A 26,562-nucleotide genomic window follows, 5' to 3' on the forward strand; every position below is an offset into this window, starting at 1 on the left:
CATCTGTATTTCTTTTTTGGAGAACTGTTCAGTTCCTCTGCCCATTTTTTAATTGGATTATTTGATTTTTGTTTCTTGAGTCGTGTGAGCTCTTTATATATTTTGGACGTCAAGCCTTTATCGGATCTGTCATTGACAAATATATTCTCCCATACTGTAGGGTACCTTCTTGTTCTATTGATGGTGTCTTCTGCTGTACAGAAGCTTTTCAGCTTAATATAGTCCCACTTGTTCATTTTTACTGTTGTTTTCCTTGCCCATGGAGATATGATCAAGGAGAGGTCGCTCATGTTTATGTCTAGGAGGTTTTTGCCTATGTTTTTTTCCATGAGTTTAATGGTTTCATGGCTTACATTCAGGTCTTTGATCCATTTTGAATTTACTTTTGTGTATGGGGCCAGACAATGGTCCAGTTTCATTCTCCTACATGTAGCTGTCCAATTTTGCCAACACCATCTGTTAAAGAGACTGTCATTTCCCCATTGTATGTCCATGGCTCCTTTATCAAATGTTAATTGACCATATATGTTTGGGTTAATGTGTGGAGTCTCTAGTCTGTTCCACTGGTCTGTGGCTCTGTTCTTGTGCCAGTACCAAATTGTCTTGATTACTATGGCTTTATAGTAGAGCTTGAAATTGGGGAGTGAGATCCCCCCTACTTTATTCTTCTTTCTCAGGATTGCTTTGGCTATTCAGGGTCTTTGGTGTTTCCATATGAATTTTTGAATTATTTGTTCCAGTTCATTGAAGAATGTTGCTGGTAATTTGATAGGGATTGCATCAAATCTGTATATTGCTTTGGGCAGGATGGCCTTTTTGACAATATTAATTTTTCCTAGCCATGAGCATGGGATGAGTTTCCATTTGTTAGTGTCCCCTGTAATTTCTCTTAAGAGTGACTTGTAGTTTTCAGAGTATAGGTCATTCACTTCTTTGGTTAGATTTATTCCTAGGTATTTTATTCTTTTTGATGCAATTGTGAATGGAATTGTTTTCCTGATTTCTCTTTCTATTGGTTCATTGTTAGTGTATAGGAAAGCTACAGATTTCTGTGTGTTAATTTTGTATCCTGCAACTTTGCTGTATTCCCATATCAGTTCTAGTAGTTTTGGGGTGGAGTCTTTAGGGTTTTTTATGTACAATATCATGTCATCTGCAAATAGTGACAGTTTAACTTTTTCTTTACCAATCTGGATTCCTTGTATTTCTTTGTTTTGTCTGATTGCCGTGGCTAGGACCTCCAGTACTATGTTAAATAGCAGTGGGGAGAGTGGGCATCCCTGTCTAGTTCCCAATCTCAGAGGAAAAGCTTTCAGCTTCTTGCTGTTCAGTATAATGTTGGCTGTGGGTTTATGATATATGGCCTTTATTATGTGGAGGTACTTGCCCTCTATTCCCATTTTGCTGAGAGTTTTTATCATGAATGGATGTTGAATTTTGTCAAATGCTTTTTTAACATCTATGGAGATGATCATGTGGTTTTTGTCTTTCTTTTTGCTGATGTGGTGGATGATGTTGATGGATTTTCGAATGTTGTACCATCCTTGCATCCCTGGGATGAATCCCACTTGGTCATGGTGTATGATCCTTTTGATATACTTTGTATTCGGTTTGCTGATATTTTATTAAGTGTTTTTGAATGTATATTCATCAGGGATATTGGTCTGTAATCTTCTTTTTTGTCAGGGTCTTTGCCTGGTTTTGGTATTAGGGTGATGTTGGCTTCATAGAATGAGTTTGGGAGTATTCCCTCCTCTTCTATTTTTTGGTAAACTTTAAGAAGAATGGGTATTATGTCTTCTCTGTGTGTCTGATAAAATTCCGAGGTAAATCCGTCTAGCCTGGCTGTTTTGTTCTTGGGTAGTTTTTAAAATTCCGTTTCAATTTCTTTGCTTGTAATTGGTTTGTTTAACTTTTGTGTTTCTTCCTTGGTCAGTCTTGGAAGGTTGTATTTTTCTAGAAAGTTGTCCATTTCTTCTAGGTTTTCCAGCTTGTTGGCATATAGGTTTTCATAGTAGTATTTAATAATTCTTTGTATTTCTGTGGAGTCTGTCGTGATTTTTCTGTTCTCATTTGTGATTCTGTTGATTTGTGTTGATTCTCTTTTTCTCTTAATAAGTTTGGCTAGAGGCTTATCTATTTTGTTTATTTTCTCAAAGAACCAGCTCTTGGTTTCATTGACTTTTGCTACTGTTTTATTCTTCTCAATTTTGTTTATTTCTTATCTGTTCTTTATTATGTCCCTCCTTTTGCTGACTTTAGGCCTCATTTGTTCTTCTTTTTCCAATTTCGATAATTGTGATGTTAGACTATTCATTTGCGATTGTTCTTGCTTCTTGAAGTGTGCCTGGATCGCTATATACTTTCCTCTTAAGACTGCTTTCGCTGCGTCCCACAGAAGTTGGGGCTTTGTGTTATTGTTGTCATTTGTTTCTATATATTCCTTGATCTCTATTTTAATTTGTTCATTGATCCATTGATTATTTAGGAGCATGTTGTTAAGCCTCCATGTGTTTGTGAGCCTTTCTGTTTTCTTTGTAGAATTTATTTCTAGTTTTATACCTTTGTGGTCAGAGAAGTTGGTTGGTAGAATTTCAATATTTTGGATTTTGCTGAGGCTCTTTTTGTGGGCTAGTATGTGGTCTATTCTGGAGAATGTTCCATGTGCACTTGAGAAGAATGTATATCCTGTTGCTTTTGGATGTAGAGTTCTATAGATGTCTATTAGGTCCATCTGTTCTAGTGTGTTGTTCAGTGCTTCCGTGTCCTTATTTTCTGCCCGGTGGATCTATCCTTTGGGGTAAGTAGTGTGTTGAATTCTCCTAGAATGAATGCATTGCAGTCTATTTCCCCCTTTGGTTCTGTTAGTATTTGTTTCACATATGCTGTGCTCCTGTGTTGGGTGCATATATATTTAGAATGGTTATATCCTCTTGTTGGACTGAGCCCTTTATCATTATGTAATGTCCTTCTTTATCTCTTGTTACTTTCTTTGTTTTGAAGTCTATTTTGTCTGATATTAGCACTGCAACCCCTGCTTTCTTCTCTCCGTTGTTTGCCTGAAATATGTTTTTCCAACCCTTGACTTTTAGTCTGTACATTTCTTTGGGTTTGAGATGAGTTTCTTGTAAGCAGCATATAGATGGGTCTTGCTTTTTTATCCATTCTATTACTCTGAGTCTTTTGATTGATGCATTCAGTCCATTTACATTTAGGGTGACTATTGAAAGATATGTACTTATTGCCATTGCAGGCTTTAAATTCGTGGTTAGCAAAGGTTCAAGGTTAGCCTCCTTAGTATCTTACTGCCTAACTTAGCTCGCTTATTGAACTCTTATATACACTGTCTGGAGATTCTTTTCTTCTCTCCCTTCTTATTCCTCTTCCTCCATTCTTCATATGTTGGGTGTTTTGTTCTGTGCTCTTTCTAGGAGTGCTCCCATCTAGAGCAGTCCCTGTAAGATGTCCTGTAGAGGTGGTTTGTGGGAAGCAAATTCCCTCAGCTTTTGCTTGTCTGGGAATTGTTTAATCCTGCCATCATATTTAAATGATAGTCGTGCTTAATACAGTATCCTTGGTTCAATGTCCTTCTGTTTCATTGAATTAAGTATATCATGCCATTCTCTTCTGCCCTGTAGGCTTTCTTTTGAGAAGTCTGATGTTAGCCTGATGGGTTCTCCTTTATAGGTGACCTTTTTCTCTCTAGCTGCCTTTAAAACTCTTTCCTTGTCCTTGATCTTTACCATTTTAATTATTTTGTGTCTTGGTGTTGTACTCCTTGGATCCTTTCTGTTGGGGGTTCTGTGTATTTCCATGCTCTCTTCGATTATTTCCTCCCCCAGTTTGGGGAAGTTTTCAGCAATTGTTTCTTCCAAGATACTTTCCATCCCTTTTCCTCTCTCTTCTTCTTCTGGTACTCCTATAATACAGATATTGTTCCTTTTGGATTGGTCACACAGTTCTCTTAATATTGTTTCATTCCTGGAGATCCTTTGGTCTCTCTCTATGTCAGCTTCTATGCGTTCCTGTTCTCTGGTTTCAATTACATCAATGGCCTCTTGCATCCTATCCATTCTGCTTATAAACCCTTCCAGAGTTTGTTTCGTTTCTGTAATCTCCTTTCTGGCAGCTGTGATCTCCCTCCGGACTTCATCCCATATCTCTTGCATATTTCTCTGCATCTCTGTCAGCATGTTTATGATTTTTATTTTGAATTCTTTGTCAGGAAGACTGGTTAGGTCTGTCTCCTTCTCTGGTGTTGTCTCTGTGATCTTTGTCTGACTGTAGTTTTGCCTTTTCATGGTGATAGGAATAGTTTGCAGAACTGGAACGAGTGATGGCTGGAAGAACTTCCCTTCTTGGTTTGTGTCCCTCCTCTCCTGGGAGAACAGCGACCTCTAGTGTCTTCTGCTGGGCAGCTGCACACAGACAGGGCTTCTACTTCCTGCCCGGCTGCTATGGAGTTTGTCTCCGCTGTTGCTGTGGCCATGGCCTGGCTCGGGCTGCTGCTCCTAAGTGGTGGATTCCCGTTGGAGGGGTAGCGGCCTGGAGGCTATTTATCTCCATAAGGGGCCTCCGTGCTCCCTGCAGTCCAGGGGATTAGGGTGCCCAGAGATCCCTGGATTCCCTACCTCTGGATTAAGTGTCCCGCCCTGCCCCTTTAAGACTTCCAAAAAGCACCCACCAAAACAAAACGACCACAAAAAAAAAAATTTTTTTTAATTAAAATTAATTATTTAATTTAAAATGGCCGCTCATTTTTCTTAATTCTCTGGCGCCAGCCTCAGGCATCTGCTCACCTGTCTTGCTGCCCTGTTTCCCTAGTATCCAGGGCCCCATGCATACACTGTGTCTGTGCTCTGGTGCAGATGGCTGGGGCTGGCTATTTAGCAGTCCTGGATTCCCTCTCCCTCCCAGCTCCGACTCCTCTCCTCCCGCCCAGAGCTGGGGTGTGCGGTGCTCGGGTCCCACCAGGCCACGGCTTGTATCTTATCCCCTTTGCGAGGCGCTGGGTTCTCATGGGTGTGGATGTGGTCTGGATGTTGTCCTGTGTCCTCTGGTCTTTATTCTAGGAAGAGTTGTCTTTGTTATATTTTCATAGATATATGTGGTTTTGGGAGGAGATTTCCACTGCTCTACTCATGCCGCCATCTTGGCTCTGCCCCACTAGAAATTTTTATATGTCAAATATTAAACATTCCGATCAAATGACAGAGATTTGCAAAGTGGACAACACATGACCCAACTATAGATTATCCATAAAAGACACAGTTTAGATACAAAGACTCAAACAGATTGAACCTGAGAGGATGGAAAATGATGTAACATACAAAGAGCAACCACAGGAGATCAGCGGGGGACCTAGTCATCTCAAAGCAGACTCTAAATCCAAGAGCTTATGAGAATAAAAATGACATTACATTTTAATAAAAATTCAAAACAGCCAGAAAATAGAATAAGTATGAACATTTATGTACCTAATAACACCATCAAAATATGTGAAGTAAAATCTAACAGAATAGAAGGGCAACATAGAGAGATCGATAATAGCTGGAGAATTCCAGTTCCCACTCCTAGTAATGGGTAGAACACCAGACATAAGTAAGGAAACAGAGGATGTAAGCAACACAATAAACCAATGAGATCTAACAGACATACAGAGGGCACTGTACACAAGAGCATACACATTTTTCTCAAGTACACGTGGAGTATTTTCCAGAATAGACCATAAGTTGTGCCACAAATTTGGTCTCCATAGATTTTAAAAGAAAGGTGTCATAGAATGTATCTTCTGAGACTACATGTTAGTTAGAAATCAACTACAGAAGTAAAATGAACATTCAAAAATTTGTGGAAACTGGGCACAATTAAACAAATGGATCAAAGAAGATATAAGGGAAAATGCAGATTAACAGTGCCCTATTCTGAGAAGACTTTAAACTAAAATGCACACTCTCTTTTGAGGTCATGGAGCTGTAATGAACTTGTACAGAGGACACAGGTGAGAAGGGCCTCGGGAGAGATTTCCCCAAGGTAGGAAGGGCCAGGGCCAGCACTGGGCAGCAGGGACTGCACAGCAGACGGGCCAGTGTGCACAGGGCAGAAACCAAGAGAAGCAGGGCTGCAGTGTAGCTTTCACTTTATTTACTCAAGTGAAGTCTCACAATGGCCCATCTTTATTTAGACCTTATTTCCTACAAATATGAAGCCATCCTCTAGCTACTGGTATTACATCTGCCAAGGGGACCACCTTACAAATTATACTTAATAACCTGATGCTGACCTGTAAAGAGGTCTGTGTATCTCATGACTTTCAGTTGCTACAGCAAAAGTCAGTGGCTCATAAATATTAACTGTAGCATCCTGAAGCCTGGAAACATTTAATCAGAAAGAATTAAAGTCAGAATGTCCTATATCTGGCCATCACCTCCTTTTAAGTAGCAATGTTGGATGCGTCATGGAATGCCACTAGACTCTGTCCCAAAGGGACACCTAAGGAACATGCCCAGCCCCACGCTAGAGGACTGATCACACAGACAGCTACAGCTCCTCTGGGTTTGGACTTGTGACTGTTGGTAAACTGTGCACATCAGAAACACAAAACAAACTGCTCTAATCCCTTAAACTTCCTTCCTCCCCTTGATGTTATCTATCTGTCTTAGCCATGTTTTCCAAGGGAAAGCCATACCTGTTATCTCCATGTCCCTATGTCATGCTCTTCCCTAAATCCATTGCATAGTAGCCTCTGTCTTTGCCACTAGGATGAAGTAGACTTGCCGGGTCGGGAGGCACCTCCCAAATTGCCAGAATCAGTGCACATTTCAAGTCTGTGTTAATGACTTTACTGGGGCATTACACAAAATTGATTGTCCCTTCCATCCTCAGTACCCTTGACTTTGACCTCACTGGCACCCCCGGGCTATGTTGCCCCAGTATCTCTAGCTGTCAACGGTACACAGTACCTGTGCGTGCTTGGTGGCCTGAGCCCTGCATGATGCCATTTAAGTCTTGTAGGCCAAATTGTGCTGGAGGCCAAGAGTTCCAGCTTTAAAAGCAGACACCTGAGTCTGAATCACAGCTCTTCCGGTACGTTGCTGAAAGTGCCTGAACAAGTTGCTTACCCACTCTGAGCCTCAAATCCCCATTATGAAATCTGAATAATGATAGTAGTCCTCGCTATCCCTGTCAGGTGGGTTTAACGTGTTGCATGGGAAGTACCTAGCATCCGGTGTTCACCTGATGAATTGTACTACCACCCACCCTGTCACCCAGCGTGTCCACTCTGCACATCTTCCACCTCTGTCTTCTCTAAAGCTGACACAGCTTACATCTAGGCTGTTGCTGTGGTCCGGTCTCCAAAATCACCATGTCCAGTTCATTTCCCACATTCCAACCACAGGGGAATTTCAGACACAAAGTCAGACTGTACTTCGCCATGGTCTTTATACCGTCACTGTATTTTGTTCAGATAACTGTTCATACACTTGTCAAAAGTTATTTTAAGTAATTCTGCAATGCAGATTTCTGCAAGTAAACAGTGAGCTTCTAACAGGGAACAAACTGTCTTAGTCATCTTCATCTGATGCAGGGCAAATGTTGAATGAATGCTGGATGGATAGATAAAAACTCAGGTCTCCAGAATTGGTTCTGTCACCACATCCTTCATACATATCCTGTGAAATGAATGGAATAGAACTGGGTGCTTCTGACTCTACAGGGAACGCTTTATCGCAGGAGACTACACCACCACCCAAAACTGTCTGCCTATTCAAAGGTAACAGGCCCCCTCTCAGAAATCACTCTGAATGAACTATGAAATTGGTAAGGTCTGGACACTGGGCTTGGGGAGAAGGAGGCAGGTACTGGCTATACGCACCAGCTTTCTTTTTTTTAGTCTTCTGAGAAAGGTATTTGCTTTCATCCTCTTAAGCCCCGCCCTTTAGGTGTCACTACTCAAGAGGGAACCTTCTGTAGAAATGGAAGTTTCTCAGTGAACAAGGCGGAAAAGATTTCTGCATTCGTGAGTTTACCTTCTGGTGGGGATGGCAGTGAACATTATACATTAGACATATTTATATTTTATAAGTGTATTAGAAAAAGTAGAGGGGGAATAAATGCAGTTCTCAGGTGTAAATACATTGGTCCGATTAGACCACGTTGAGTAAAGATGTTTGTGCAAAGACTTGAATGTGAAATAACAGGAGGCTGCTTGAATCGTCCGGCTGTGTGCTGGCAGCCATGTTTGTGAGCATGTGATTTTAATTTACATTTTGTTGGCATTCAGCCACCTCATATCTTAATCGTGGTGTTGTGAAATATTATGTGGTCCCCACATTAGCTTCAAAAAGTCTTAAATCACAGTTAGCTGAACAGTAGTGCTGGTGATATTAACTCTAAATCTGGGTCCAGAGCATAAGAGGTAGAAAAACAGTTTCTTTTTGGTATATGCTAAAATAGTGCCTTGGAGTTTTTGAAGTACAGGAAATTTGACTTGATGTCTACAAATTGGTGCAACCCCCTCACTCTCGTAGGGCCCCTTTTTTCAGGCCTGAAGGTGCCTGGTGGGCTTATCTTACTCAAAATTCTTTTCAATTCTGTCTTCCCCCTGTGCAGACTGTCACCACATGTCCTAGTTAGAGACACTTTCCATCGACCCCCAATTCAATCAAAACTCCCATTTGCTCCCTGTGGGCATCAGGATAGTTTGTACTAATACCAGTTAGTATTGATTCAACTTAGGTGTTGTTTCTCTTCAAAATCATATTAATATGTTCATGAGTGATTAACATTTTTTCCTGGGTTATTATTATTAAAATAGTATTTTTATCCAGATGAATCTGTAAATAGCTGCTGTGTGACAAATGTAGGAAAGCTAATTCGGGGGATGTAATGGTTTTGAAACTGGGGGGCATTGTGCTCTGCCTTTACCAGAATCTCCCCGTGAAGGTGAGCTAAGCCTGCTTTGTGAGCAGCCTAGGATGTGCTTGAGGAATTGCCAGGTGGAGGAACAGGAAATGTTTATCGGCGGCTGTTCACTGGCTGTGAGCCGCCTCCTGTTTAAGCTCCCGCACTGCAGAGTCCACGATGTCTATGTCCTCTTATTGGGTTACAGCAGGGTCCTCGACCTTTACAGGGACCTTTGAGAGTCACTCAGTTGACATTGCTAATAAAGATGCTGCGGTTCATCTTACAATGCAGATGAACAGTGACCGTGAAGGGGTATGTGAGGGGGACTTGGTGAAGGGGGAGCCTAGTAAACATAATGTTCTTCATGTAATTGTAGATTAATGATAGCAGAAGAAAAAAAAATTATTAGTAAAAAAAGAATTATTTTTCTCAATAAACTTTTCCTTAGAAAAAGCAAATACAATTTAAAAAAAGATGCTGCTGTTGAAAAAGCTTGATTTGTTAACTGAATGCTAACTTTTTAAGGCAGAGAGTTCAGTGTTTTGCCTTCACCTACAATTCTAAGACCTGGTATATTTTTCCTGTTCTTAAGATTTCTAATGAGCACAAGTAGCTTGACAACTATTCCTTGGCTCTACTCTCATATTCAGAAGGAAGAAAGTGTCCATTTATCGTTGCCCTTTTCTGCAGGTGGATTGAGTGTGTGCAGTGAGCAGCTCAACACGTACCCCCATGTCGTTCAGGGCAGCACGTTTGAGCTCATTTGGCCTCTTTGCTTCCACAGCAGACAGTCTTCGTCTCAGTTCTGTGCATTGATTGCACTTACCCTCAAACACCCAAACTGTCTTGGCATGATTGCCTTGCCCCCAAATGGCCCCACGGGGAGAGACGTCAAGTACAGGCAGCTGATTTGGGAGGTGATCTCAGCATGGCCTGTGGGGAAGGTGGTAAGACAGGGAAGGAAGGACTGGAAGACCAGTCACATAAAGGAGCAGTTTCCTGGTGTGAGTGGCCGGGAACTTGCAGACAGTGTACAGAACATACTACATGTGTCTGCACACGGAGCAAGAAATCTGTGATATTTATCCACAATTTCCGACCCTCCTTGGTTGGAGGCCTGCACCCAGAGCAACACTAGGCCCCAGTCTACATGTGTGGGTGCCCTGTGACCGAGAAAGGCCTCAGGTAGAGAAGCCCAAGGACTTAGACAATGGAGCCCTTGGCCTGTTGGGGCTGCTGCAAGCCAAGGGAGTTTGGTAGCATCTGCTGCAGCCTTGGGCCCTGGGCCATTTGCAGACTGGTTCCTGACCGCCGCTGCAGCTGCGTCTCTGAGCTGACTCCATCACCTGCCTTCCAGTTCACGGAGCTTAGCCTTTAGCCTCTCCCAGTTCACACAACTCCCAGCTCTGTCCGTGCTGAACCTTCTGTCCAGAGTGATACAGTCCTCCTCCCGCCCGCACCTTGAGGGCCGGGTAACTCCTGGTTTGAATGTCACTTCCCTTGCTGCAGCCAACCCAGCAGCTCTGCGCAGGGCCTTGCTCCTTCCTTTTCATTTCCCCAGTGCTCACGTGACTGTTACGCACTCAGCCCAGCTATGGTGCTGGCTGCCGGCCTGCTGCTTTTCCCCTGCAAACACCGTGCTGAGAACCGGGGACTGGTCTCAGTGCCTGCTGTCGGTGCAAGCATGTGCATTCTGGAAGGGGGAAAGCATGGAGTTCAGTCCAAGCCCTGGCGAGGGCCTTACCAGTTCTGAACTTCCATTTCCTCATCTCAGAAGGTGAGCTGCTTTCAGAGTGTGGAAAGGCTAGAAATAACGTGTGGGAACTTCAGGCATAAAACTTGCCCTGTTAGAGTCTTAGTAAATGTTAGAAGACAGGTGAAATCATACGCTGGGGAAAGGAGATGTGGGGACACTAGAGGGAGCATTTAATTCTGACGAGGGGTTCAGAAGCAGTAACAAACAGGGAGCACTACCTGAAGTTTTTATCTGAAAAAGTAGGTTTGAAAGAAACACTGACTTATTAAACTGCTGAAATTACAGAACACGCATGATTCTATGAGAGCTAAATAAACACAAAGTTCTAAAAATATGGAATTGGGCCCTGTTTTATATGGTGGTCAATTTAGGCCTTCAAAACATAAAATTGATACAGATAAAAGATTAAATGAATTAGCAATTTTTCTGGGAAGAGTCTAAATAATAAACAGAAGTGTTATTTTAATTTCTTCAGGACCAGAATGAATGTCATTGACTAAGCTGTCAAATGAGGGGTTTTTATTAGCTCTGTATAAATAATCTTCTTCATATAGGATTTGTTCAGAAATAAGAATGAGTTGTCTAGAGAGACTGGGAGTTCTTCACTCTGATGTTCTTTAAAAGTAAGACCAATTCCCACCAGAAGTGGTTTAGTAAGAGATGCCTTAAGATGGGTTGGGCTCAAATCTCTGTGCTCTGGGGTCATAGGACCAGTGCTTCTCAGAGCACGACTATGAAAAATATGAAGTGCCTTAAAGGAGTTATTTTCCTGTATTTAGGGATAAAGCTGCTACAATTGAAATGCGATTATGGAGACGAGGCCAAGATCATCTGTCACAAGGTTGAAGTTAAACTCAGAAAGGAACATTTTCCTTCTCCCCATACATGCATTACTGAACTCAGGACTTCTCACTGGGAAGAAGCCATCCAGGAAACAGTGGGCGGGGCAGCCAACAGGAAGTTGGCTGAGGAATGTTATTTCCTGTGGAAATCTACTCGTTTACAGCATATGACACTAGCAGAAGACGTCAAAGCCATGCTCACTGAACTTCAAAAGGAGGTCTGCCTGCTCTTAATGATTGGAGACAGACAAAGCCAGAGGGAGGAGATTGAGGCTTGTGCCTGCCAGTCCTATTTTCATGTTATTGTTGTAGTTCAGTGAATAGTAGAAAGGTGAGAAACCTGACCCTTCCATATTTTATTACTGCTGTTACCTTCTTGGAGTACAGCCTGGAGACTGTGATGGTTGGTGATACGCTAGGATCCAACATACAAGGAGGCCTTGTTATGGGTCTCAGATCGGGCCTGTGGGAGCAGGAGGAAGGAAACAGGTCCTCACAGCAAAGTACATTATAAAAAGGGAGCTTTTATTTTAGCCGACCAATGACTGCCAGGGAGCAAGCTCTCCAAGTGCAGCCCGAGCCCCTTACAACATCCTTTCAAGCATTTTTACCACATCCTGCTTAGTTTTGCAACTTTTCCACCTTTGCCTAAATTCAGCAAGATATATTCCTTGTTTAATGCTCAGGGCCTTAAGCATCCTGTTTTGCCCACTTACTGCAGGAAATGTGTGATACTGCTGGCTTCTAGCAAAGTGATGTACAGAAGCAGAAAATAGCCTGGGGTTAGTTGACCATCCTGTTTCTCATGGGATTTATATCTTTTCCTTTAGTTTCTCAGAAGTTGGTACGTGACTAGGGTCTGGGGCTAATTTTACAGAGAGCTTTGTGTCCTATTTTTATGTCTGAAACTGCTTCAGCCCCTCAAGGCCTCAGTGCAGGGCTGAAAGCTACAGTCTGGATAAACAGAGATGTAAGAGTCCCACTGAAGTCATCCCCTGTGCCACATCACATGGTTTCTTCTGTGCTACAGTTACCTCCTCTCCTGCAAAGGATAGACTGCAAAGCCGGTATGTAAGGTTAAAGCCTAAGAAATGGAATGATTATATGTTAGGGTCAAACTACAGCGTTTGAACTGAGAAAATTTGGGACACTGCTGATAGAAGGACCCAGAATAATTTAATTTAGGATTTCATGGCAACACATCCCTGACTGGTATTATTTCTAGAAAGCCAGGTGCATTAATACAAGTTACTTTTAGTGCGATCCAGAAAGCCTGAGGAAATGCACTAGTTATCTGTCTTTGATGTGAGGTTTTAGAAAATCATGTTTTTAATCTTTTAGCATCTTGAATCCAAGAAATTAAGAAGCAGGAGAGCTTGTACATGGGTGGATGTACAAATACAGGTTTTATGTTGTGACTTAAGTATAGATATTATTTTAAAATGGGTATTCTGAAACAGATGAATAATGGAGATTCACAAGAGCAGCTGGATCTCCTTAGTGTGAAGTAAGTTTTCCATTAAATGTTAATGAAGACATTCCATAGTGAGATTATTTTGTATATTTTGTTTATTAAATCATAGACATCATATCTTTGCCAATATTGTATATACTTTCTGTTACAAATGTAGTTTTTCATATGACCTTTCCTTCGGTGCCTCCAGTTATTGTAGGGTGTGTAAATGACAAGTAGATTCCTCTTTTTTAAAGACGAGGTTGAAGTCAGCATGTGGTGCTCCCTTCCCAAGACACTTCCAATCCTATAGTTTCCCTCGGTGACTCAGGTGAGGGTGGATCTCCATACATGTGGAAAACATATTCACCCCCGGATGTTGTTGCTTCATTGCTCTTTGAGAAGCCTTAATCACCTACATGAGCCTAGTTGAACTCAGTCTGAAGATACCCGAACCTCTCAGTAAATTCCACTTTAATAATTTATTATTTTGGAATACTTTGACTTCATAGGATAATTGCAAAGATAGTACAGAGAGAGTTCTATATACCAGTCACCCAGTTTCCCTTAATGTTAAAATCTCACATAATGATTGTACAGTGAACAGAATCAAGAAATTAACTACTGGTGACACAACTGTTAGCTAACCTCCAGGCTTCATTTGGATTTTGTCAATGTTTCCTCCAATATCCTTTTTCTCTTCTAAGATTCCACCCAGATTCCAAATAACATTGAGCCATCATCTCTTGTGTCTCTTTTGGTCTGTGGAATTTTCTCAGATTTTCCTTCTTTTTATTGACCTTGACAGTTGTGAAGAGCCCTGGACATGTTTCAGGAGAGGCGTTGTGCATTATCCTCGGTCCTTGTCCCCACCGTGACAAAGAATTGAAGGGCAGAGACATAGTCGTGAAGCAGAGCAAAAGTTTTATTTAAAGTTACTTAGAGAGAAAGTGGTGACCTCAGAGAGAGGAGCACCCTGAAAGGTTGGGGGTTCCCCCTTTTAAGGATTTTTCAGAAATGTGAGAAAGGGCTAGGGGTGTGGACTTGTTAAGTGGTCTTAGGTATCTTTAATGAGACATTAAGTTTCTTATCAGTCCTCTGGGTAATTCTGCAAAATTAGCTTAACTCAAGAAATTTACTGCTTTGGTTCCCTCCCAGCTTAGCAGCTTCCTGGTTTGGGAGCATATCAATCAAGATTGTCTGCCCTTCCTCCACAATGGGCAGAGTTGTTTGTTTGTTGTTTGCTAAAGAATATGTTGAGAAACTTTCTTCTTAAACTTCCTGGGTTTTTACAAAATACAATTTTGGCTTTAAGGTGAGATCTTCCTGTCTTTATTTTGCTGTTTATAGGTGGGCCTTATAGCAGGTTGAAGTAAATCTTTCAATGATCTAATTGACACAATGAAGACATGGGCTGTGCTCAGATACTTCTCTTTATCTGGGGAATATTCAACGTTCAAGGCCAAGTTGCTCTTGACCTTTTGCGCTTTAACTGATTAACTCATTAACTCTGAGACTTTCCTGGCTTTCTAGTTTTAACTGGTCAACTGAGTCCTTTCTAGGAGGCTTTACTGACCTTGTTCTTTTCCACCTTCTCACATATATTTTCTTGCCCAACAGTCAGGCATTTCATAGACTGTCCCTCAATTTGAGTTAGATGTAACTGACATCCCCTGAATATTAACGATGATGTTAATCTTGATTGTTTTGGTAACTGGTCAAGTTAATCTTGACCATTTGGTTCAGGTGGTCTCTGCCAGACGTTGCCACTGCACAGTTTCAATTTTCCTTTTGCATAGTCTGCTCTTTCTAAGCAATTTCGTAAGTCCAGGCTGCACTCAAGAAGGTGGTGATTTAAGTTTTCCATCTTGGAGGGGACATGTCTACATATATGATGTGGAATTATTTATCTGGAAGATCTGTCTCCACGTATTTATTTCTCTGATCTTTTACTTATAACACTGTGGACTCGTGTATCTTCATTTCATGTTCTCAGGTATCACCCAGCACTCTGTAATTTATTTCATTGCTCAAATTTTCCCAGCTTTGGCCACTGGGAGCTCTTTCAGATAGGCTTCTGCATCCCCTGGACATACTAGTCACTTAGGATTGGGCATTCCCAATATTATTGGCCTCAAAGACCTTCTCGAGTGTGCAGAACTGAGTGTAAGTCCAGAGAGAAAGTCCCAGGGCAAAATACCTGTTGCTGGATTTTCTCAGAGGAGGACGCCACCCCAAATCACTCACGAAAGGCGTCTCTTGATGCAATAAGCAAGAGGAATTTATTTAGAGACCAGCTAGCTGGGGTCCAAGTGTCAGCCCGACGCAGCGGGTCTCAACAAGGACCCCGAGCACTCAAAACCAAGGGTTTATATGGCATTTTTAAAACACTTAACTCTTAGTAATTTTCTACAGCTGCACATTATCTTTGCAAGACATACATCCTGGGGTTAAGCGAGAGCAAGATAAGGCCACTCCTCAATTGTTAGGGAGGTTCTGCATGATAAGCTTGGTATGTAGGATTAACTGACCAAGGTTAGCTGACTGAAGGCTACAGCTGCCCCCATCCCGGTGTTCATGATTAACTTGTTTTCCAAGGCCTTACCCAGTTCCAGTTTTTTTTTCTTTTAAGTCACAACTTCAGAAAACTGCTTCTAGGCCCTTAAGATGGCTACTCTTATGCTAACTTATTCTCATTCTTACATTCCCCTCTTCTTCTTGTAACTATTTCAATCATGAAATTAGAGGTCATCTGTTTGGTAGTGCAATAGGGGAAAGGCACAATATGAACGGCGCAGTCTTAGCTTTTGAGGGTTGTCTTTGTCCAGCTGACGTGGTTATCTTGGAATAGAGTTTTTGAGAATGGTGCATGGGTCAGCTAAATGGCGTTGGTGTCTCTGGACACGCACCTGGTCACTTTAGGGGTCTTCTGGTGATTTTTAAGCTGGAGAGGATTCTCAGTAGGTTGGGCTCTCTACGTGAGATGGTTGTCAGCTGTCTCGGCTGAGACAACGGGTTTCACATGAGATGCGTGGATCCAGGTGGCAATCCTGTCAACTTTTACTGCTGTTGGGGTGGTCAGCAACACTAAGTAGGGTCTTTTCTACCGTGGCTCAAGGGTCTGCGCTCGGTGTCACCTTACAAACACAAAGTCTTTAACTTGGAACGGGTGGGCTGCTTCTTAAGTGCCGGGCTCGTAGACTGCTTTTAGTTAGGTCTACAATTCTCTTTGGACTGCCTGGAGAGCTTTTAACTTATTATATAAATCGCGGTTGTCAGTCTGGGTAACGGGGAAGGGGTCTTTGAATATTAAAGATAATTTCTTTCCTTGATTTCTCTCTGGGACACTGGCGCCTTGGTTCGGGAGCACATCAAAAGATTGCATGCCCAGCCTCTAAGGTGGGCTGAGATATTGTCTATTTGCTAAAGAATCTTGCTTTTTACTATGCCGTCTACAGCTGGGTCTGTATGCTAAGTCAGTTGCTCAGCTTGCAAAATTACCTAGTCAGATCTGAAGGAGGAAAGACAGCACACAGGCCCAGGCCCTCCAGTATGCCAAAGCGAATCTCATACACGATTACAAATGACTAGCATAACAAAACATGTGCTACTCTTCTCTATCTGGGGAACATTAACTGATCTCACTGAAGAATGATTCTAGAGTTTCATGTTTAACATAGTTCTAGTAGGGGGGAGTTCCAGCATGTAGTTACATTGCTCTGATTGCAAATATCCCGCCCCGCCTCTTCCAGAGGCTCTTACTTTATTCTGTCTAAGCCTATGGTCCCTGTCTCATTCTCTCTTCTACAGGTAGAGACTCTAGCTGCTGCTAGGGAAAAGGGGCGATGACCGCTCTGGCTGCTTCGTGCTGAGAAGGGGGCGCAGTAAAGGGTGCAGCTAGGTCTCTATCACTGGTCAGTTGAGAGGGCTTCAGAAGGCTGGCCCTTCTATCTTGGGTTTCGCTTCTATTACTATTTGCAGTTTTGTGGCTTCTAGGCAAGATAACACAATTTGTGTTATTAGGTTATGTAGCAACATCTGGAGTTGGATTTTCTATTCTGGAAGGAGGCTGCATTATTGAAACAATACTTTAAAATCACTTTCATTTTTATTAGAAGTAACCAGGTTAAGAAAATAATTAACAGCTGGCTTGATTATTTGCACAAGTGCAGCAAGAAGAGCAATTGATTACACAGGTTCTTTTAAATATGCTTTGCTGGAACTTTTTGCAAGGAACCTCAGATTGAACTTTTAAAGGCCTCTTGAGGCCAGACAGCCAAGCCAGACCTGCCCTCAGGCTTTGCCTGCAGTACCTGTAGATTTGGATGAATTTTTCTCTTCTCGAGGTCTCTGCACCTGCCAGGAAGCGACCTTCTTTACTCACCTGGTAAGGCTGCTGGGAACTCTGCAAGCAAGGTACCAGGCTAGTTCTTCTAAGGGGCTTTGTTGGCTTTATAAAGTCAATCTTAGTTCTTTAAAGTTGTTCACATCTGAGTCTATGCACATGTCTCTCAGGTATGACATTTCAGCCAAAGCCCTGGCAGTATAACCAGTGTTCTTAATTAGTCTTCTCACAAGGAAAGCAGATTCTTACTAAACTCGTGCAAACAAACATACTGCCATGGAATACAAAAACAGTCACCAAAAGTTTTTAAACTCTGTAGGGATCAGGTAGAGAGAAGGATGTCTCAATTCTGCTTATAAAGACAGCCATCTACTAAACTGTTGTCAGCTTAAGAGAACAAGCTCAAAACACTATCAGCAACATTCAAAACAAAAAGACACAAAACTATTTTCTTTAGTTTATGTAATCTTATGTAACTAATACCTGTTCTGCTGAAATCCAGTTCTTTACCAGTCCAGGAACAACAAAACAGTGACTATAAATGACAAAAAACTTACAAATGACAATGGTCAAAGATTCAACGAGAGCTCACTGTAAGACAGTTGACATAAGGAAATTCTGATATTTCTGTAATACAAAACATTCAGTAACAAAGTTTAGCATTATTTTCTTTGACAGTGCTTTCTTGGTAAATATATATATATATCAGATAAATAAGCCAAATTAGTCAAATACTTTCTCTAATGAGAAAAAATTCTTCTGACATGTTCCAGGGGCCCTCTGGAAAATATCAGAGTTAACTAGAGGTAAAAGCACTTTTTTGCATTTAATTCTTTTAGAACTGTCTATCATTACACATTTATTGTCTATATACCTAGCACAGTAAACGAGATATCTTAAAAAGGTGGGGCAGCAGGGGAGACTGCTGCTATCAGTTTTTAAAGACAATATATACAAAGTCAAAATAATCTATGTTACCAAGCATTCTTGAGAGAATGGTAGCAGATGGTAGATTTTTCTGCTTTCATTTTCAGGAGGGGAAAAAAGCTACAATAAGAATTCACATTTAGCTGAAAGAACTGTTCAAACTCAAGGCAGATTATAATATCACCAGGCATACAAAAGACCTGTTAGAGATACATACAAAGAATGAATATGGCTATAGTCAAATTCAACTTAAAAGTTTAAGCAGAATCTCAAATTTAAATGTCTCTTTCCTTCACACAGATATTCAGATTTGACCAGAAATATGCTTTGAGATGAAAGAGATCAGGCATCTTACTTCTTCATTTAGGGATTGAGAAATGATGACCTTTGGCTTTCTAACCAGCCATTTCATTCATGGCGTCAATAGTGGGTTGTGGTGACATGGAAAGGTATGCTGGATATTTGGATGGTTTAAAGATTATATACAATCAATAGCTTACAAACAGTGAAAATAATAAGAACATAACTCAGCGTAAGTGTCCAAGACCAGATACAAAAAAGCAGAGAAAGTACTTAAGTCTACAGGTCTTCCCTGAAAGCTTCAAGAATGTTTTACTCTTTAATAGTAGATAGAGCTTTTAATAGAATTTGCATAGCAACTTATAAGATCATTTGCATTAAAAAATATGGAGAGTCCTCCATGTTTTTTTTTTAAAACATACAAACATATCTACAGCATATAAATTAAACAAGACGACCTGGTGTTTCTCAAAAAAATCTATTACAACTTTCCTCAAAAGTGGTCACACGTTTGCCCATCTAAACTTTTACAGTGAAACCTGTTTTTCTGGGAGAAACATAATCTTGTCCAGATTCTACACAATTTAATTTTTAAGAATAAATTTTGGTTTGTTAACTTAAATAATTCAATTTCTCATGCCATGCAATCATTTTCAATAACAAAATATTTCAAAGGCAAATAAAGGTTACATAGTTGTTAACAAACTTTAGCTTTTAGTCTTTTTAATATTAAGATTTCATTTTTTTAAAAAATATTCTGGCAACTCACTGAGACTTTAAGCATGAGAAACTGCTTTGATAAAACAATTAGAGAACTCTTTGCAATCTTTCAACATTAAGAGCAGACTAACAGTTAAAGAAAACTGTTTTTTTGTTTTTTTTTTTAACTGGAAACAAAATTCTAATTTTGCTGTGCACTTGATATGAAGACTCGCTTGCTTTAATTTCACATAGCATGACTATATCTGTAAGAATATAGTAATTTATTCTTCATTTGCCCCATGGTCTCAAGCACATAAATGGGTGAGAATTATGCCTGGGCTTGCCTGGGTTTGTCCCGCTTTATCTCTAAACATCTTGACTTTCTTCTAAAGCAACAGGCTGAGCAGATCCGCTACAACAAAAGGCACCACGCTGCTGCACCACACTGCTCTCTCTTTGTCTCTGTTCTCCGTCCCTCTTTAACAAACAGCTGCACTTTAGAACAAAGCCACTTTCTTTTATCAAAAAACATTCTTTAGCATGCAGACGAGTTTCCATTCTTTATACCTTCTCTTATTAAAACATACATCTTTTAGCATAGAGAAATGTTTTCCTTATTTAAGTAGTTTTCATTAGAACTTAAAATCATTTGATACTTTAACTTTCAGTGAACACTGAAAAACAGGCCACCGTAAACTGTTACACTAGCATTCTTCATCTATGAACATATATTATCATTTTTGGAAATGTGCTTTACAACACAATTTCTCATTAGGCACAAAATATGTCTATATAACTTAGCAAACTTTAAAAATTTTGGTTACCACAAAAATTCTCAAGCTGTTTGCATACATATACACTGTTATACATTAATACAGTATTATTAAGATGTTTATTTGCTACACTTGTTTACTTATTTTTAGCAACTATGCCAGATTACTTAGAAAACTTTTACTAAACATTAGACAAAGTCAAGCTTTTCTTCAAGCATTTTCTTGAAACGTTTAACTGGTAACATCAACTTAAATGACTTTAAGTAAACTTTGGCAGCTGATAACCACAATGACATGCCCGCCTCAGGCAAACCCAAATTAGCATTAATGCTTAACATTTTCCATCAGATTTTCTGGAAGTTTTAGAATGCCCAATTTTCACAAGCGCTTGTCTTTAAATCAATTTCATTAATACCATCCGGAGGTAGAAAGATATTTTCATTTACACACTTAGACACACAAACATACAGACAGACATAATGATAAGGTTCCCTCCAGCAGCCAGCCAACATTAAAGGATGGCCACTTGAGGTGCAGAAAACACGATTTTCTCTTCCTGTTGTCCGTGCTCAAATTGTGAGCTCTCTCCCTAACGTCTGAGAAAAATGGTCTGTCATGAGAGACAAGGGGGTCGTCTGCGTCTGTCCCATTGTCAGTATAACAATAATTAGACACGTAAAAGACACAAAAAACAAAGACACACACAAATTAGACACACAGCGGCCGCGTTTAGTTCTCCTCAGAGTCTCAAACAGAAACCGAAAGGAATCAGAGGGTTGATACTCTCGGCGCCCAAAAACCAACCCTATCTCATCAGGTTCACTTTGCCGGAAAAACAGACGGGAGGCTACCAGGCGTCCCTGGCCCCCCAACCTCCCCGAGGCGTCCCCCAGGGTTGCAGCCTGCGGTGCTCCTAGTACGTCTACCGACCGCAGTCGCGACCCCTTACGGGACCGGGACGGCTGCCAGACAATGGTACCCTTTCAGAATTCTGACCGGTCTCACTGAAAAACAGAAAACAGAATACAGACAACCCAAGGCGCCACTAATCTTACCTCTTCCTCCAAGAGCGACTTCGGGAGTGAAGCGGGGTGAGCGCAGATCCCGGACGAGCCCCCAAATGTTGGATTTTCTCAGAGGAGGACGCCGCCCCAAATCACTCACGAAAGGCGTCTCTTGATGCAATAAGCAAGAGGAATTTATTTAGAGACCAGCTAGCTGGGGTCCAAGTGTCAGCCCGACGCAGCGGGTCTCAACAAGGACCCCGAGCACTCAAAACCAAGGGTTTATATGGCATTTTCAAAACACTTAACTCTTAGTAATTTTCTACAGCTGCACATTATCTTTGCAAGACATACATCCTGGGGTTAAGCGAGAGCAAGATAAGGCCACTCCTCAATTGTTAGGGAGGTTCTGCATGATAAGCTTGGTATGTAGGATTAACTGACCAAGGTTAGCTGACTGAAGGCTACAGCTGCCCCCATCCCGGTGTTCATGATTAACTTGTTTTCCAAGGCCTTACCCAGTTCCAGTTTTTTTTTTCTTTTAAGTCACAACTTCAGAAAACTGCTTCTAGGCCCTTAAGATGGCTACTCTAATGCTATCTTATTCTCATTCTTACACTGTAAAAGCTGAAATCAGACAAAGGGAGAAATAAAGTTTAAAACCCATTTATTGCTTAAAATCTGCAGTCCAGCACCATCTCTCTTCACTGCTCCAGAATAAACAAGCCAGTCCCAAACCCTTAACCTCTTAGGGTCAGCACGCCCTTGGTTTCCCAGGTAATTACCCATTGATATGGAGATGAACTTTCCACCCCTGATGAAAGATGCAAATGCACTAAAGTCATATTTCTTTCCTCCTCTGAACGCCTATTGATATGCTGATGTACGAAAGCCAGGTGAGATATTCTGGAAATGTTGCAATTTTACCCACAGGGAGGGAGACGAGAAAGTGGGCCCAAAGTTAAATAGGTATGAGTGGGGTGGAAAGAGAAAAAGGCCAGGAAAGCCTACTAAAAAGAATTGAAGCTCAAAAAGACAGGAGCAATTTGGCCTGGAATGTTTGAATATTCCTCAGATAAAGGAGGGTACCTCATCATAACCTGTCCTTATTATGTTAATCATACAGTCCAGCGACCCCCCTTTCTTAAACTCTACTTATATGCTGTTTTCTTTTTCTTTTTTTTTTTTTCCCTCTGACCCCAATTAAGTAGTCTGCAACCCAGGCAATCAATTCAGCATGCAGGCGCAGCCGTAAACAACATAGCAGAAGGCAGGAAGGATTCCATCCCCAAGATTGCATTTTAATACCCAGGAGGTCAAGAAGCAAGACTCTCAACTTACTCATTAGCAAACAGACAATAACACTGTCCCTTTGGAAGAAGGGCAGCCAGTCCTGATAAGCTCCCAAACCAGGAAGCTGCCATCCTGGGAGGGGACTAAAAGCAGTAAATTTCTTGTGTTAAGCAAATTTTGCTGAATTATGTAGAGGACTGATAAGAAACTTAATGTCTCCGAGACCACCAACAAGTCTACCTCGCCAGCCCCTGGCCACACTCCTAAAGAATCCTTAAAAATGTAAACCCCCAACCCCTGGGGCGCTCCTCTCTCCTAGGCCACTGGCACCCTCAAAGTGTGCAACATTTTAACTTAAAACTCTCCAAACTCCCAGGGCGCCCCTCCATGCCAAGGCGGCCTGCACTTTCTCTCTCCCCAAGTAACTCCAAAAATACTTTCTCTCTACTTCACTGCCGTGTCCCTGCCCCTCAGCTCTCCACTGCAGCGGGGACACTGACTGAGGAAAATACACAACACTCCCCAACACCTGGAATTGTCCTGGGAATTCTCTTGTAGTTCCTCCTCCTTAGCATAACCTTCTCTGGTGTTGACGGAAAATAGGGGAAGTGCCCCTGGTAACCAGCAGAGCATGTAGTCCCTTTCCTCAGGTGAACTGGAGGCTTTATTACTATCAAAAAAATAATTAAAACCTGGCAAAGCCAGTTTTTATCTGATCCATCTTAATCCAGACAAAACAGCAAAATTTGATTATCCTCTGTCCTTAACTCGGTAGGGCAGGCATCCCCCCAGTACCGTGACCTTCACCCCAGCAGGCTCTCTGGCAGAGTTTCAGGAGAGCTCATCGGGTTCCCTGGGCCTAGAACCTGTACTTCCCACCTTTCAGGAGGTCCCTGTGTCCGAGTCCCCTGTGTACCTGCCCCCCGTGATGGAGGCTCCTTGCACACACCCGGGATACCCTCTGTCCATCTCCGGCCATTTCCCTGGCGGGAGATGGAACCACGGGTCGGGACTCCACTTGCTTCGCATCTCGGACACGTCTCAGCTGCACACACCTGACCTCCGGGAGGTGTCCAACTGCCAAGGCAGTGCTCACGGCCACCTTCCCTGCCTTGCCTCGTGCACGAGGTAACCTGATGGCCGCGGCGCCTGTGTTTTCTCCCCTGCGTCAGTCACGCTGTCTCTGCACAGCAGTCCCAGGTCTCCCCTCATCTTCCAGGCGAAGGTGAGATGCCCAGACAGGGCGGGCTGCGCGAAGCCGGGGGGGATGCATCTTCCAGCCCCATGTGGGCCCCCACCTCACACAGGCAAGAGGATCCCGGACGAGCCCCCAAATTCTGAGAAACACACTCACTGGTCCAAACTCAGTAAGTGGACACAGAGACAAAGAGAACAGTGGAGCGAGGCTTTAATGACAGTCTTGCAGGATCAGGTGACTGGTGGGCACCGATAATAATCTCCTCCTAGTGCATGAGTCCCTCCCCTGGTTCCTCATTGGCTGAGTACTACAGGGTTTACATTCTTTACCGGACATTGCCTAAGCCAGTTATATCTTTCCCTTCCATTTGTCTTAATTTTATTGGTAGGTTTAGAAAACTCAAATCAAACAGGTATAGCCAGGACCTTACGAATTCCCCCACCCCCACCCCCACTCTCAGTCTTAACATCTTCCAGCATGTGGCCCTTTGTTAATACCTTACTGTTACAATGTTTAAACATCCTGGTGGGAATAAATCACATTCAGGTTTTATGCTCTTTCCTAACACAGATTTTACCTCTTAAAATTCTCATAATCCTGATTCTTACAAAAGGTGAATGACTGCTCTGCTGGGGGCACCAGCTTAGCTGTGGGATCAGTCAGCATCATCAGTAAAGAGACACCAGTGCCTCCTGATAAGGGGTCCTGAGAAGGACACATCATGCCCAGGGGCATTCGCACCATCAGCTGCATCTCCTGTGTGCAGACCTCAGGTAGTGTCCATTTGTGTGGCATTCTAGACTACAGCTGGCCTCTGTGCCCTTCAAAAATCTCAAGGTCAGAACACACAAAGAAACATGAGGCAGTGTGCAGCTGAGACAGGACCCAGGGGCCCGACTATTGTGCATACACAATTCCTGAGGCAGGACTGGGCTGGGAAGGGGGAGGGAAGATGGCTAGAAATGGCATTATTGGGACAGTGAACAAAATTGGGAGCCAGTGGTGGATGAGACAATAGTAGTGTGATTTGATTTCCCACATTTAATCATTGTCCTGTGCCCATGCCCTTGGGGTTAGGAAATACATATTCAAATGTTGAGGACACGAGGGCACAAAGTCTGCAATAGGGTCTGAAATGGGGGAGAAAGGAGTGAGAGTGGGAGAGAAGTTGATAAAATAGGCCAGATAAACATTGCAGAGTGAAAACAGTTGATGAAGGTAGCTGGGAAATGAGGATTTGAGAATTCTTTGTCCTGTTCTAATGCAACTTTTCTTTAAATTTCAAATCATATAAGAATTTAAAGTTATAGAAACAAACGTCTACCCTGTGCTCAATGCAGGTTAAGTATCTCCTACCAACAAAACTAGAATTATTCAAGTGGCCAATTCCCACTAAGCACCTGACTTTCTGATGTCGACATTATGAGGTCATGTGTGTAAGGCTGGAGGTACCAGAGGGAGGAAAGCAAGGACAGTGCAAGTGGAACAAAGACAGCACCAAATAGCTCTGTGCCATATAAGGAAGGAACGGACAGCTCTTCCTGGATTCCAGTCCCGTGATGTGCCGACAAACCCCAGATGCAGACCCCCTCCATCTGGAAGGAGGAGACCTCTGGCTGTCCATCACCCAACCTTGAGCCAATAAAAATTCCCCACATACCCCTGGTGCAACCCACTCTCCCTCCCTTCCCTGTGTTTATAAAAACTCCCCCCTGCCCTGCTGAGGGCGACTTCTCCAGCATGTGTTTCAGACTGGTGAACCTCACCCAGGATTGCACTCAAATAAACTGCCTGGCCCTTTGTTGCCTCTTGTCGCTTGCTTATTTCAGTTAGAATTTATCTTACATTTGGTGCCGAAACCTGGGAGGGAGCATGAGCGTGGGGCCCTGACTGGCCAGCGGCAGCCCTGCCCCTTCCTTCCCCGACCCAGGACCTCAGCCTGCTCTCTGCTGTGTGGACTATTTTCCAGTGAGTCCCTCAGTTTCCCCAGGTCTGTTTCCCTTCCTAACTCCATTTCACCTGGTCCATTTGATATCATAGCTATGTACAGGTTGGGGCATCTGGCCCACCCTCTGTGGGCATCTGCCCTGCCCCTGGCCCTGTGGTATGGGAGATGTACCTAACCCAGGCCCCAGGACGTCTGCGGGCATCCGGCCTTCCCTTGGTCCTGCGGTGTGGGAGACGTCCCTCACCCAGGATCCTAGGATGCCTCCCCTGACTTGGCGTGCTTGGGACACTGGGCACTCCTCTCAGCGGGGTTAGTTGGGGGGGTGATGCAGACATGGGGAACCAGCCCTCAAAAGCAGAGGCTCAGACCCCATTGCGGTGTCTCATTTCTAATTTGGCTACTCTATATTTTTCCCGGGAAGTTCGCAAACAGAAGCTGGTCTTTCTTTGCTCTAAAGCCTGGCCTCAGTATCCCTTGGACAATCAATCTTGCTGGCCCCCTGAGGGAACTTTCAATTTTGGCCTCCTCACCGACTTGACTAATTATTGCCACCAGAGCAGAAAGTGGGGTGAAATCCCATATGTGCAGGGTTTTGGACTTTGCACGCCTGCCCAGATCTCTGTGTTGTGTACTCCTTCCCAAGTTTTGTTAGCCCAGGCCTCCGCCAAGAGCCGCCAGTCTCTACCACTCCTATTACCAGGAGGCTGTTCTCTGATGGACTTGGCAGAGGATCTCGGCTTCCCCCCTTCCCACTCCTCCAGGCCCACCGCGGGGGCCAGCTCCCTTCCTCAATATTCATGTCCTCACCCTACCTCCTCTCTCTCTCTACCATCTTGTTCCCCTTCTCTTCTGGTTTCTCCATCATCTTGTTCCCCTTCTCTTCTGGTCTCTCCACCATCTTGTTCGCCTTTTCTTCCAGTCTCTCCACCATCTTGTTCCACTTCTCTTCTGGTCGCGCCACTGTCTTGCTCCACAGGCGCCGACTCCACCTCAAAAAAAATGAATTAAACTCCCCTATATCCTAGTCCCCAGGCTTTAAGTTCCACATTGATTCCCAAGTTGTATCCCCCACTGCCAGTGTCATCTCTTCCATCCCCTCCTTAAAGCCACCTCC

The 26,562-nt window shown here is 42.8% G+C and overlaps 1 long non-coding RNA gene and 1 pseudogene across 1 annotated transcript; one reads left to right on the top strand and one right to left on the bottom strand.

Moving 5' to 3' along the window:
- The first annotated feature begins 11,396 nt into the window (after window positions 1–11,396).
- On the top strand, window positions 11,397–12,981 carry LOC130680751 (N-acylneuraminate-9-phosphatase-like; annotated as a pseudogene).
- Window positions 12,982–13,425: 444 nt separating this feature from the next.
- On the bottom strand, window positions 13,426–18,267 carry LOC130680795 (uncharacterized). The gene is made up of 2 exons (XR_008993830.1): window positions 17,343–18,267; window positions 13,426–16,950 (listed from the first exon to the last, which is right to left on the bottom strand). It is a non-coding gene; the product is annotated as an uncharacterized LOC130680795 (long non-coding RNA).
- Window positions 18,268–26,562: the final 8,295 nt, after the last annotated feature.

This window comes from Manis pentadactyla, chromosome 14 (assembly GCF_030020395.1).
Source record: "Manis pentadactyla isolate mManPen7 chromosome 14, mManPen7.hap1, whole genome shotgun sequence".
NCBI classification, from domain to species: Eukaryota; Metazoa; Chordata; class Mammalia; order Pholidota; family Manidae; genus Manis; species Manis pentadactyla.